Consider the following 14252-nt stretch of genomic DNA (forward strand, 5'->3'; position numbering starts at 1 on the left):
CAAAACTGGGAGGAGTGGCTGACACAACGGAAGGCTGCGCAGCCATTCAGAGAGACCTGGACAGGCTGGAGAGTTGGGCGGGGAGAAACTTAATGAAATATAACAAGGGCAAGTGTAGAGTCCTGCATCTGGGCAAGAACAACCCCATGTATGAGTACAAGTTGGGGACAGACCTGTTGGAGAGCAGCGTAGGGGAAAGGGACCTGGGGGTCCTAGTGGACAGCAGGATGACCATGAGCCAGCAATGTGCCCTTTTGGCCAAGAAGGCCAATGGCATCCTGGGGTGTATTAGAAGGGGTGTGGTTAGCAGGTCAAGAGAGGTTCTCCTCCCCCTCTACTCTGCCCTGGTGAGGCCGCATCTGGAATATTGTGTCCAGTTCTGGGCCCCTCAGTTCAAGAAGGACAGGGAACTGCTAGAGAGAGTCCAGCGCAGAGCCACGAAGATGATTAAGGGAGTGGAACATCTCCCTTATGAGGAGAGGCTGAGGGAGCTGGGTCTCTTTAGCTTAGAGAAGAGGAGACTGAGGGGTGACCTCCTTAATGTTTATAAATATGTAAAGGTCGAGTGTCATGAGGATAGAGCCAGGATCTTCTCAGTGACATCCCTTGACAGGACAAGGGGCAATGGGTGCAAGCTGGAACACAGGAGGTTCCACATAAATATGAGGAAAAAACTTCTTTACGGTGAGGGTAACTGAACACTGGAACAGGCTGCCCAGAGAGGTTGTGGAGTGTCCTTCTCTGGAGACATTCAAAACCCGCCTGCACGCGTTCCTGTGTGATATGGTCTAGGTAATCCTGCTCCGGCAGGGGCATTGGACTAGATGATCTTTCGAGGTCCCTTCCAATCCCTAACATTCTGTGATTCTGTGATTCTGTAGTAAAGGAAGGAAAGCGTAGCATAAGCAGAGTACTCATTTCAGGGAGTAACAGATGTGCAAATTAAATGTTGGACAAAGATGACGAAAAGGAGCTCTGTCTTGAAATGTTTTAATTTGCTTGGAGGCAGCAACTTAATTCAGTTAGTACCATTTATTATGGAAGCCAAGTTTGGGAAGGCTGTTGTAATCCATATGAATGACAGAAGAATAACATACACAAGTGACAGTCCTGGATAGGGCTGAGAAGGGAATCAAAGAAGAGAGAGAAAATGTCTGAAAAAGAAAAAGAAAAACAGCAGCTGGGAAAGTTATGAAGCATATGTTGAAGAACAAGACAAGCCTGACTGAAAGGGAAAAAAAAATATCTATGGAGGGGGGATAATCTCAATCTCACATATTGAGAGTGAAGAGAAGGTGAGTGGATGGTATCAGGCTGAGGGCTGACTGAAGAGCTGTGCAGGACAGTGCCAGTGGGTGAGACAGACAATTGCTGGAGCTGGCCTGTGGGATAACAAAAGGAAACGAAGGGCAAACTGGAAAGTGGCCCTGCGCCACCTCCCTCCTGTGGAGAAAAGAAACCAAAACTAATTCCCAAGCTTTATACTAGAGAGAAGGACAGCTGATTAAGAAAAATACACACATGCAAACACATGTACACAACAAACACATACACACACATGCACACACATCCTCTTCCTTCCCAGACTGTCTCTAATTTTGTGTGAGGGTTTATGTCTGGGTGGCAGAAAAGGGAAACGGCATACAGTTGTGATAGCACTTGTCCCTGGTCCCTAGGAAATAACCCATATTCCTATGTGGGCTGTGTTTGTCGTCCTCCCAGCTGGGTTCTGCAAAAGAACATTATAACAGAGCTATATCAATAGAATAGTATGAAGCCAAACAGTATGACATCCCACTTGGCTCTTTGTCCCTTTGAGCCTTGGAAACAGCTGGTAACCATGAATGAATGCTCTTATAAATAGGAGTTTTTTGAGGTGAGACTTCATGGGAAGAGATAAGAATATTTTTTGTTGGAGCTTTTCCTAAATCAAGTTTTCTAAATATTTGATATTCTGATCAGTTTCTAACTTGCCAACCCAATTAAAGGGAGCTAAGGCAAACTAATTCATTGCAGCAGGAACAGACTGCAAAGAGTCAGGGAAGGAAAAAAAATGTAATTCTCTGAGTACCTATTTAATGGACCGCATGCAGAAGAAGCATCAGAAAAGAGTGGAGCTATTGAGCTTGAATCCTTAAATATATTTGAAGTATTTAAATTCTAATAATTTCTTGATATATTATTTCCCCAGGCCATGATTTATTTTAGACTACTTGCTCTGAATTCTAAGCCTCTGTATCAATTGCATTTTACATTAAAATAGTCTCTTTTTTCACCCCGCCTTGGTAAGTGCTGAGCATCCTCCACTTCCAGCACCCTCAAAGCAGCACGAGGGATGCTTGGGAACTGCTACTGTTAGCAGGCTGGCTGATCCCAGAGGAGTTACAGTGGACAGCATGAATTTGCTCAAGATGTGCATGATGTGAGGGGTGCTGAGCTCCATGAAACAGCTGAACAGCATGTTGGGGTAAATTCTACCCAGCCACCACAGTCACCCTGCTTCAGGGTGCTTGTCTACCTTGGAGAGGGTGGAGGACAGGGGAGACATCAGCTCCTGTGGTTGCACTGATGAGAGTGCACCAACTGGGTGCACTGGGATGTATCTCTGGGATGGTCTTGGTAGTATAAGGAAGTGTAGAAGCAGCTGCCTGCCACAGGCACCTAAAAAATTTAACAGACCAGACAGAGGTGGAGGCCAGGGGAAAGGATGGAGGAGTAAAGTCATTCCAATAAACTAGCCTAAAAATGGAGTACTTAAAGCTCTTCTGTACAAGATGTTTTGCCTCTTTTGACACAGGTAAGCCAATAAAACAGGTGGACCATCATAATTAATAAGCCATCACTGGAGACTTGATTCCTAAAGAGAAGAAAATGGAATCACTCCTTGAGGAAGAGGAAATTTTTGTCTTATATTCTGATTTCGGTCTCACAGTTTTTATTTTTAATAGGTGCAGCAACCACAGAGGCAGTAAAAAGCAACTATCCCTTGCTCCCAGACCATGCTGGAAACTTCCTGGAAGTTCCACTTGGAGCAGGAGACGAAGGGCAAAGCCAGCCAGTCAGCCTCCCTCTGGAACTATTTCCTATGTAACTGCCTATTTTCTGCCCATGCTGAGCAAACTTGCATCAGTAAAGCTGAATTTTTAAGGGAAAGGAAATATGCAAATATCTTCTTTGGTGCTTTTTCTTTATGGAAAGATGGTATCACTTTTCCACTTTTCCATTGCAGACGCACAGTGGATGGCACTTGTCTATGCATGCATTAACACGTGGGGTTCCAGTTATCTTTCATATATGCAGTATAAATCACAGCATCAAGTAACGTTATGATACTATATGATCAACAACAATCTATTTGAAAAATGCATATCAATTATTTATATAATATCCCATAATACATCTTTAAAGGGCCAAAATTCAGGATTTGATTGAAACTGTAAGATTCTAAGCTATTGACTACCATATTTTTGAAGCTAACATATCAATATGCATAAGAAGAAATCTTTGCTTTTCAGAGGCAAATGTTTTCTATTTTAGCCCTGCCAACCTGCTGTGTATCAAACCCCTTGTTAGGGACCTGCTGCTGGCCACTGTCACAATGAGGATTTGGGGCCAGAGGAGCCTTTGGTTTGATCCAGTAGAACCACTCTCACGTGTACTTTACAAGACATGTACGCTCACATACTTTACAAGACATGCAGCTGATGGTCTGAATTAACAAAGCAGGAATCTCAAGACTTTTTTTTTACCTTTTTAGACCAATATGTTTTTCTTCATTAAGTTCCAGTTACAAATCATGCCTTCCCCATCCCCATGCCTTCCTTGTTCTTTCCCATAGATAATCCTGTGCTCCATTCCACAAAGCCATAATTTCAGCTCCTCTGGTTTTATACTGTGCCAGTAGAGGAAGTGAATTCCATACATTCAGACATGAATGAAGTAATAAAGGTGAAAAAAAGTGGTAACAAGCACAAGGCTACTGCTATGATGTGATCAGGAACATGCACTCCCCTTGCCAGTGCTAAACCTTTCACTCTTTCCTTCCTTCTGGCTTCCTTTCACAGCAAATCCAAGAGATGTCAGTCGTATATTAAATATGCACAGATCAATCTACAAAGTATAAGTGGTGCCTATACTCCATACTAGGGTATGTGTTAGTACACAGAATTTCTTTTGTATAGGTATTTCTGACCAGGAAAATCCACACCAGAGTGCAATAACCTTATCTAAGGTATCTCCATCCTTTCCTGTTATCTTGGAGCTCTGATCCTCTAAGCTGTTCTCACTTTGTGAGGTTTCTGAATAAGAATGCATTGCCTTGTTTTCCCAGGGATAATCCTACCCATCTGTTGTGTAAGTACAAAAGGAGAAATGTGATTTATATTGAAAGAGAAAAAGACTGCTGAAAAATCCTACTTCCAAATGCACTGCAATATTCATTTGAAAACAGATAAAAAAGGAGCAGGAATAAACTGACCTAGGGAGAGATGGTAGGAAATTTTTCCATTTCTTAGGCACCCATCTACATGTAAGCCACTTTTAGCTGGCTACTGCAATTTAAATTCAGTTTCACTCTGATAAAGCCTTCAATTCTGTTTGAATAAAAGAGCTTTGCAAGTCAGGGGAAAATGGCAATTTGTGTATGCCGTAGCTGTCGATGAATGCCTTTCCTTTTTCCAGTATCTTATTATTATTCTCTGCTGAAATGTATACACAGGTACTTGTACATTCACTTTCTTTCAGAGAACATTTTATATGATTCATTTAAAAGTAATTCAAGATCATTTGGGGGTTTACTTCAAAAAGAGGCATATCAGATGTAGACTCCATGTTAAAAGCCAAGGAGCCTTGTGAGACACCAGACATACCTGCCATTACTGTTTTAGTCCTGGCTGACACATTTGACACTCTTGGGATTTTCTCACCTCTTGGATTGTTAAATAAGGTACTCATGGTTAACTAATGGAGAAAATACTGATTGGGCACAAAAGGATTTGGGGGTCAATGATGGACTACAAATGGAATGATACGGTAAGGTGATATCATTGAGGAAGCAGTGTCTCTGAGCTATATTACAAGAATGTTGTCTGCAGGACACCAGCAGTTATTCACCTTTTCTCACCTCAACAGACCTGTAACCTAAGTACTAGCATGAGAGGCAAATCTGAGCTAAGTCTAGAAAAGAATAGTAAAACAAGAAATCTGGAAAATGTAATAATGTAATAAAAGTTAAGGACAATAAAAGATGGGGTACAAATCTTCCTATGTATAAAAGTTCATATTAATAAAAGGTGGCAGTGAAAAGTTCCCCATTTCCTTGGAGATGGGAATACAGCAAAAAAGCAAATTAAGTAATCTTAAACAGAATTAGATTTCTGAAAATTAGAAAACATTTTGCAATGATCAAGCTGATTAAGGACCTGGACAGGTAATGGAGGCACTCTGTGGACTCCTCATCACTGGATTTTTTACTGAAGAAGTCAGAGACAAACTAGGAATACTTATGATGATGCAGTGCAGGAGATGTATGAGATGCTGTCAGATCACTTTTTATCCCCTGTTTTTTTGTCAAGGTCTCTGAAGATGATAAACTCAGAAGGTGCTTTAAGCTATCCTGCAATTTAAGAACATAAACATAAACTTCTGCTTAACCAACTTTTTTGACAAGGTCACCCATCTAGTTGACCAAGGGAAGCCAGTAGATGTGGTGTTTTTGGATTTAGCAGAGCTTTTGATACTGCCTCTCACAGTATCCTTCTGGATAAAATGTCCAGCACGCAGCTAGACAAGTCCATAATGCGTTGGGTGAGCAACTGGCTGATGAGTTGGGCTCAAAGAGTTATAGCAAACAGGGTTACATTAGGCTGGAGGCGAGTCACCAGTGGGGCTCCCCAGGGCTCAGTTTTAGGGCCAGTGCTCTTTAATGGATGTAGGAATCGAATGCACATTAAATAAGTTTGCTGGTGATACTAAACTAGGACGAGCTGTGGACTCCCTTGAGGGCAGAGAGGCCTTACAGAGAGATCTGGATAGACTAGAGAGCTGGGCAGTCACCATATGAAGTTTAGCAAGAGCAAGTACCGAATTCTCCGTCCGGAAAGGGGTAATCCTGGTCATATGTACAAACGGGGGGACGAGAGGCTGGAGAGCAGCCCTGCGGAAAGACATCTGGGGGTTTGGGTTGATGGCAAATTGAATATGAGTCAACAATATGCCCTGGCAGCAAAAAGGTCCAACCGTGTTCTGGGGTACATCAAGTACAGCATAGCTAGCTAGTCGAGGTTGGTGACTGTCCCATTCTACACTGCACTGGTGCAGCCCCACCTTGAGTACTGTGTGCAGTTTTGGGCGCCTCAGTACAAGAAGGACATCAAACTGTTAGAGTGTGTCCAGAGGAGGGTGACAAAGATGGTGAAAGGTCTTGAGGGCAAGACTTACAAGGATCAGCTGAGGTCACTCGGTCTGTTCAGCTTGGAGAAGAGAAGGCTGAGGGGTGACCCCATCGCAGCCTTCAACTTCCTCAAAGTGGCAGTGGAGGGGGAGGTGCTGATCACCTCTCTCTGACGCCCAGCAATAGGACACGAGGAAACAGAATGAACCTGCGTCTGGGGAAGTTCAGGTTGGGCATTAGGAAAAGGTTCTTCGCTGAGAGGATGGTTGGTCACTGCAACAGGTTCCCCAAGGAAGTGGTCACGGCACCAAGCTTGTCAGAGTTCAAGGAGCATCTGGACAATGCTGTTAGTCATATGCTTTAGTTTCAGGTAGTCCTGCGAGGAGCAGGGAGTTGGACTCGATGATCCTTATGGGTCCATTCCAACTTGAGATATTCTATGATTCTATGATTATATCAGTAAGCTCTAGTATCTAAAAGTACAACAGACTATCTTGTATATAAAAGATGCTGTGCAAAAGCAACTTTCCCATCTGGGATACTGAATACATGCTGGGTGTTTTATGCCTCAGTTATATGTGAAACTGGATAGTTCTGATATTTTATGGTGTTCCAGTGTCATTGCTTCCTACACTGGAGCTGTGTCTCCCACTCACTGTGTGCTAAGGGGGATAATGGTCGCAAAACCCATTGTCTCCAAGGTCTATTGCAACCTTCTTGCTGGATTAGAACCTATTTGAAACCACTAAATAATGCAGGTATTCCAACTTTGGGTAAAGGTTGCTATCTATCTGTAATATGGAAAATTGCAGAATTTATAGGTACGTAGCCCATCTGGAAATAATCCTCCAACAGGGGCTTTCTGACATGACCCCAGTAAAAGAAGTTCTGCGAATTAAGGAAAGCATCAGTGAGCAAGTACTCTGTCAGGAAGAGTATGCAGATGAGGTGGGTGAGAATGGGGCTTTCTTGTGTCTGTCTTACTTTCAGATCTCAGTTTTTTCCACGGGAGGGCGTTTCTGAAGTACTGAGTGTGTCTGTTCATGAAATGGCAGTGCAGGTCTAGCGTTGGCTACATATTCATGGAGGTAATGCTGCAGCCAATGTAGGATCTACGTGGCCTGTCCTGGTGGCTGCTCTTGAGGACAACAGCACAAGGAGGGCCTTCAGAACTCTTGTTGGCCCTGCTAATCAGTGGCCACATCCATATATCCAAGGAAATGTAATTAGTGTAAAGCCACCTTCATCTTAACTATGAAATCCACTGGAGTATGATTCTGTCACAGCTGAGTGTCTAGTCTCCAGGACATTAAACGTCGTTCTTGAATACTATTGGACCTACCAAGTCAGAAATAATGTCTTTCTTAGAGTGGGTTTGAACTTTAAGGAGTTTACTGTGTTGTCTCATTCAACTGCACTAGAGCCAGAGAAAGACAGTCAATATCAAAGGTTATATTATCATATAACGCAGGGAGGTAGCCTAGAGGCAATGGTCAAATGTAATAAAATGCAATCAGTTACAGCCACAGCCTTTAAATGCAGCTGCATCAAAATTCCTGCCCAGTCCATCCAGACCACGGCTGTTGAGCCAGATGACTGCTTATCGCATGATATATCCAAAAGGACACTGCACTAATACTGGCTAGTCTGTGCTCACCAACAACGAAACCAATTTTGCATGTGCATTTGTTAATTTTTTACTATCAGCCCTAACCCGGGTCCTAGCACACTAGGATGAAAAAAATAAAGCAAAGCTTAACCCTCACTCTAGAAAGTTTGCAATCTAAACGGACAAGAGAAAAGAAGCATTTGTACTTTCCCTAAATGAAGAAGAGTGTGTCGGGGGGTAGAGGGCTCCCTGGGGGCTGGGAGCGCTGGTGGCTCCCTGGAGCACCAGGGCAGGGCCCAGGAGCTTGCAGCTGGCTGCATCCCAAGGCAGGAGGGCAGCTGGGGCCTGATGGAGGGGCTTGCAGTGATTAAACACATTCAGACAGTAGATCAGTGACACAGGGAAGAAATAACTCAATGTTTCCTACTTGTCACTCCACTGACTTGAAGACAAGGTCTTCTTTAATCCTGCTTCCTGAAAACTACAAAAGGAAACCTGAAATGGCCCCCCACCCTGACTCACAGACTTCAGTCCTGGTCCAGATCTTACACCACGGTGGACAAGAAAAACACTTTTGTCTACTTTTTTATCCCCCAAAGAATCTCTACATCTCCCAAAGGTGTGGTGGAAAATAAATCTCGTGACTGCCATCTAAGCCTGGCCTAGGCTATGGCTCACTATAGATGCCTAAAATGCATCTTCAATTAAAAAAAATCATTATTTTCTTATCCTGAAGTAACCAGAGAAATGAGAATTTTTACTATGTTAATGGTATGTTGAGAAAACAACCATTTGCCAGGCTGGTGGTTCCAAGCAAATAAGAAGGCCACACCAGCTATGGATGAGACTCATTTCTGCATGTGGTGAATTGCTCCAGTGTGAGCATGGCAGGATAACAGAAAAAAAGCAAAGGAAAAAAATGGAAATAGTTATGCTGAAAGAAGTGCCCAGCATCAAGAAGCAGGTGTGATTTATAGCTCTGCACCTCGATTAGCTGTGTCCTCTGAGGAGAGGCTCTGGCTGGGACTGGGGGAGTAGCAGAGTGCAGGGGTGAAGTGCTGTGGCCAGGCAGAGGGGAGGAAGGTGTCCATCAATGTCCTGCTCACACAAGGTCCCATTGTGCCTTGGTCTTCCAGTGCTGTACTATGTCATGTAGTTTCCTATTTCTAGAATGAAAAATGGGCTAATTCATGCCTTCAGTCATGTTGTGCGGCCCTTAATAAAACTAGTGCACTTGACTAGGTCAGAATAGGTGAACTAAAAGTCTGTTTTTCAACTGTCATGAATTCATGTTTTTCACTCATAGGAGTTAGAAGATTGCGTGGCTGAAGCCAGGGAATCTCTTTATCTATTCTTTCAAAAGTTTACACGTTAAAGAGTTCATGCATTTCCAAAGAGCAAGATGACAAAGAAAAGATTTTTTTAATAACGTCTTATTCAGTAATGTTTATACTCACGTGCATGTGAGCAACCCCAACAAATTCAACTGTTCAATGGAGTGGTGGAGAGTTCTACCAGATCAAGGGGAAAAACCACAGAGAGGATGGAATCGCTCTGGTTTTTGTGTGTTTTTGGTGGGTGAAACTAACTGCAGGATGTTTGGATTCATTTTGCAAAGACTTGATCACTTGTAGTTTTTCTCTGATATGGCCTTAAGGCCTTTTTAGTAACACTTTTTGTGAAGTCAAAGTATTGGTTAGAATAAAAAGAAGTATGTAGTACAGTTGCTTTTAAGCAAATGAATTCTGCTGTTGTAACAAATGTGTCATAAGACTGTGATTAGATCTGTAGGAATGGACTCTCCCCGCCTAATTTTCCCCTTTCAATACACTCTAAACTGTGAGCCAGTAACAGAGAAAACATGATACCCAATGTAGTATTAACAAACCCTGCAATTTTAACAAGCCATCCTATGATACCAAACTATAGCTTTTATATATTAAATTTTCCAAAGGCCGTATCTTTCCTGTTATGGTGCAAGCACCTTCAATGCTGTCTCCTGAAAAGTAAGCTTTGCTACCTTTAAAAGAGACTTCAAGGTGCAGCTATTCCAATAAACCATAATATGTTCATGGTAACACCCAATCCCTTACTTTCTTAACATCAAACCAATTAGATCTCGAGGAAAATTAATTGTGACGTCTGTTTTTATAACGTTTTTTAATGGGAATGAATAGATGAAGAAATCAGGTGTTTCGTTGTAAAAAAGCTTGTACCAATGACTGCATGCAACTGTTCTCCAGAAAACAAGAGTAAGTAAAGAACAAAGGATGATTTATTTGTTCAAGACTTTCACATTTACCTCTAACACTGAAGTTTTCCTTCTGGCATTTTCTCAAGGCCATGTAACTAGATTTGCTGTGGCGATGTCTGCTGATCCCTTTTCTGCCTCTTTTTGGTGTCTTCTGACAAAATAGGGCCTCCCTGCTGTCTGTATCTTCATTGAAGTGATCCCTACTGCTTGTGTTTGCAGTACAGATCCTGGTTGTTCTAGCTAACTGGTTCCAAAGCTGCCTCCTACAAATACCAACATCAGGTTTGGCAGGATGTCATTGTGCATTGAGTTCAAAAGTACAAAAATTTTGGCTATTATTTTCTGTACTTAATTGTTACATATGTTTCTCCATGAGCAATTATTTATGACTGAATGAGTAGTGTAGATTAGTGTCTTCAATCAACCACATTTCTTCAGTAATTCTCTGTATTGACTATGTGAGAATTCTTATTAGAAGTGTGAAAAAAATTGGAATTAATTATATTAATTTCACTATAAAAAAAATACAAACAGAAATAGAAGAGTATAAAACATTACATTATCACTGTACAGCTTCCAGTTTTTTAGGAAACCTGAAACGCAGCCCTTTCCCTCAGAAACAGCAAACCCTGAAACAGTGGTTGCCAGAAGACAGAGACTAAACATCCACACATATAAGTATACTCTACTGGACAGAGGTTAGAGTGATTTAGGAGGGTGCTGATAACTTGTGTAATAAGAAATTAATGAAACTTTTCTTTCAGAATTCCTAACATTACAATTGACATGAAATTCTCTTTTTAACTCAATTGAATTGTAATAGTTTATAAATCACTTAAATAGTTTTTCACTTGAAATTCCTAAGAAAATTTGATAGTCTGCCAAAATAATAAGATAACATTACTATTCCAAAGCAAGGACCACACTGCACCTGCAACACTAATCTGTACCCTATTGGGAACTGGCATGTACCGAAAAATTGTACTGGCTTCAGAGGAATAGAGAATAGCAGGCTGGGCTTCCTTTCACCATTACCATATATTCAACACAAGACTCCACAATCCTATTTCTGCCTTCTTTGGGATCTCAAACAGTTATTACACACCATTGTGGTCAGTATGTGACACTTTCGTGGTTTAGCCCCAGCTGGCGACTAAGCCCCCCACAGCCACTCGCTCACTCCTGCCCGGTAGGGTGGGGGAGAGAATTGGAAGAGTAAAAGTGAGAAAACTCATCAGTTGAGATAAAGACAGTTTAATAGGTAAAGCAAAAGCCACATGCACAAGCAAAGCAAAACAAGGAATTCATTCACTATGTTCCACCAGCAGGCAGGTATTCAACCATCCCCAGGAAAGCAGGGCTCCATCATGCGTAACAGTTACTTGGGAAGACAAACACCATCACTCTGAACATCCCCCCCCTTCCTCCTTCTTCCCCCAGCTCTGTATGCTGAGCATGACGTCATATAGTATGGAATATCTCTTTGGTCAGTTGTGGTCGGCTGTCCTGGCTGTGTCCCCTCCCAGCTCCTTGTGCACCCCCAGCCTACTCACTGGTGGGGTGGTGTGAGAAGCAGAAAAGGCCTTGACTGTGTGAGCACTGCTCAGCAGTAACAAAAACAACTCTGTGTTATCAACACTGTTTTCAGCACAAATCTAAAACACAGCCCCATACCAGCCACCATGAAGAAAATTAACTCTATCCCAGCCAAAAGCAGCACAGACATGAAGATCCATCCCGTCCCATCCAGGAAAAAGCCTTCATGCTGCTAGATCATGAAATTAGTAATCTTGGTTAAAAGGCAGAGTTTATCGCAGAATTTTAGGGTTTTTAAATCCTGAAAATGAAATACAGGTAAAACATTGATTGAATGCTTCAGGTAGATTATACATTCTTTTCTTTTTTTGAAGTAGGGAAATTATGTACCAAGCCACTGCATTCACAGAAAAAGAAGTAAGCAAAAATTATGAAGTACTGCTCTTAGACTTTTAAAATATGTTTAATTTTTCTCTTTGTGATTATGGTATATGAAATCATACTTAAAAATTTATTGTAGCTTATTTTGTCTGTTGATCCTGCACAGGGGGCATTTTGAGAGCAACTGTAACCCTGGCAGTTTCTAATTTTCAATTTGCAACCTGCATTTTAGTATTTTTGTTCCATAATTATTTCATCTGTTTTGAGAAAGCCAGTCTAAACACTGTTGTATTTCTAAATGAGTCACATTAATTTGTTCAGGTTACTGCTTTGAAAAATTTCCTCTTGGTTTATTGTGTTGCAGGGAGCCCTTCTAGGCTCTCCTCTTTTTCCTTTGTCTTGCAATTCTCTCAGAAAATCATATTTTACAACTTCAAGGCAAAAAAAAAAAACAACCCAAAATAAAAGACCCTACCAAAGGACTATTTTGTCAAAGCAACCCCTCGTATCCAAGGAAAGCTCACTTCCTCACTTGCAAAGCATCGTGTGGTTGTAGCTGTCTCTGGATCTGAACAGTTTTTGTTCCTTTTCCCTGACTTATTCTGCATAAGTGGTCCTAAATTCACAGAAAAAGATTTTTATCTTCTTTTAGGCAGACCTGTTTTGCTCCATTGCTATCATCCATAAAAAATTACACTTAGTAAAAGGCTAGCAATGATGCGTAGCATAGAGCTGATGAAACTTGATCTCTGTATTCAGTAATTCCCCTTCAAAAGGATCAGTCACCTCACCCTCACTCACTGGAGTCATTACAGAAGCAGTTGTCATTCATATTGCCTATAGAATTAAGTTCAACACTAGTTCCCAGGGTTTATCCTACAATGTGGTATGATTCAGCCAGATGGTGTCTTCCACAACTTTTGCTTTCTACTAGCTACTTATAAAATCCATTCGGTTATCAGTCTTTTGTTGATTGATGTATCGGGGAGTCATGTGTCAGTGGAATCCAGCTCTCCCAAAGCAACTTCTGTCAGCTGTTTTCCACATGGGAGGTCTGATACCCAATGAAGTCTGAGACAAACCTGGAAAACGTGAGTAGGAAGACATATCTTTTTCTAATTCCACTGGTAACATTTGACCAGAGTCCTCATTGCTGGTTGGATCACATCACGTTTTTTCTCATTAGGGATTCTGTAAAGTCTGAAGCCTTCTACAGATGTCTGTCATTTGCACTTTCAATGAATTTCTGGGGAAAAAAAATCTGCTCTCTTAGGAGGGATGGTTGTTGCTACTCATTCCTTCACTTTCTTCAGCGATGTTGCATGAAATACGATCCACTCAAAGGTGGCCAAGGTGAAAACTGGTCATTTTTCTTGAGCTTCACGGCACTGCATATCCTTTTCAGCATAACTGTGCAAAGGAGTTTCTTCGTGGCTGGCAGCATCATGATCTCATACACTTTTAAGTGTCTTCTCTATTTTCATAAATCTACACAGGTTCATTTTTTTCTGGTCCTTCTTCCCTGCTCAGTTAAATCATTATAGCAAATTTTCTTCATCATTGTTTCTGAAGAGATCTGCAGTTAATTTTTCGTAGACTGCTGTCTTATGAATCCTTATAGCATCTGTTTTGAGTTCCCAAATGATAATTTCTACATCAATAATATCAGGTTCCTTCATCTTGTCAACTATATAAAAGTTGCCTATTGTTCCGGTGAGAAACCTTTTTGATATATAATGTTTGACACATCTTTTCATTTACTTATAAGAAATGATTAGAATATTTTCATGTCTGTCTTTTAGTGGCACTGAAGGGCTCCAACAAAAATAATTTATATCCCTTTTTGTGATTGACATAACTTCTGTACATCTTTTTAACATCTGCCACTTTCACTGCCCAGGTTTAAGTACAGGCATAAGCATAGATATATACTTAATTGCCTGATTTAGTAGCCATTTTAGGGTTTTAGGTGTTTACTAATATATATTTGCATTTCTATTTTTTGCCACTTCTTCTCATGTCTCGATAGCCTCTTACCCAATATGTCTGAAGAGATTCAATTTTGATTATTTGCCTTTGGT

The 14252-nt window shown here is 41.4% G+C and overlaps 1 protein-coding gene across 1 annotated transcript in view; it reads left to right on the forward strand.

Moving 5' to 3' along the window:
• CLVS1 (clavesin 1) overlaps positions 1–14252 on the forward strand; it is a 113565-nt gene that overhangs the window by 10487 nt on the left and 88826 nt on the right.

The sequence above is a fragment of the Nyctibius grandis genome, chromosome 3, assembly GCF_013368605.1.
Source record: "Nyctibius grandis isolate bNycGra1 chromosome 3, bNycGra1.pri, whole genome shotgun sequence".
In the NCBI taxonomy this organism is placed as follows: Eukaryota; Metazoa; Chordata; class Aves; order Nyctibiiformes; family Nyctibiidae; genus Nyctibius; species Nyctibius grandis.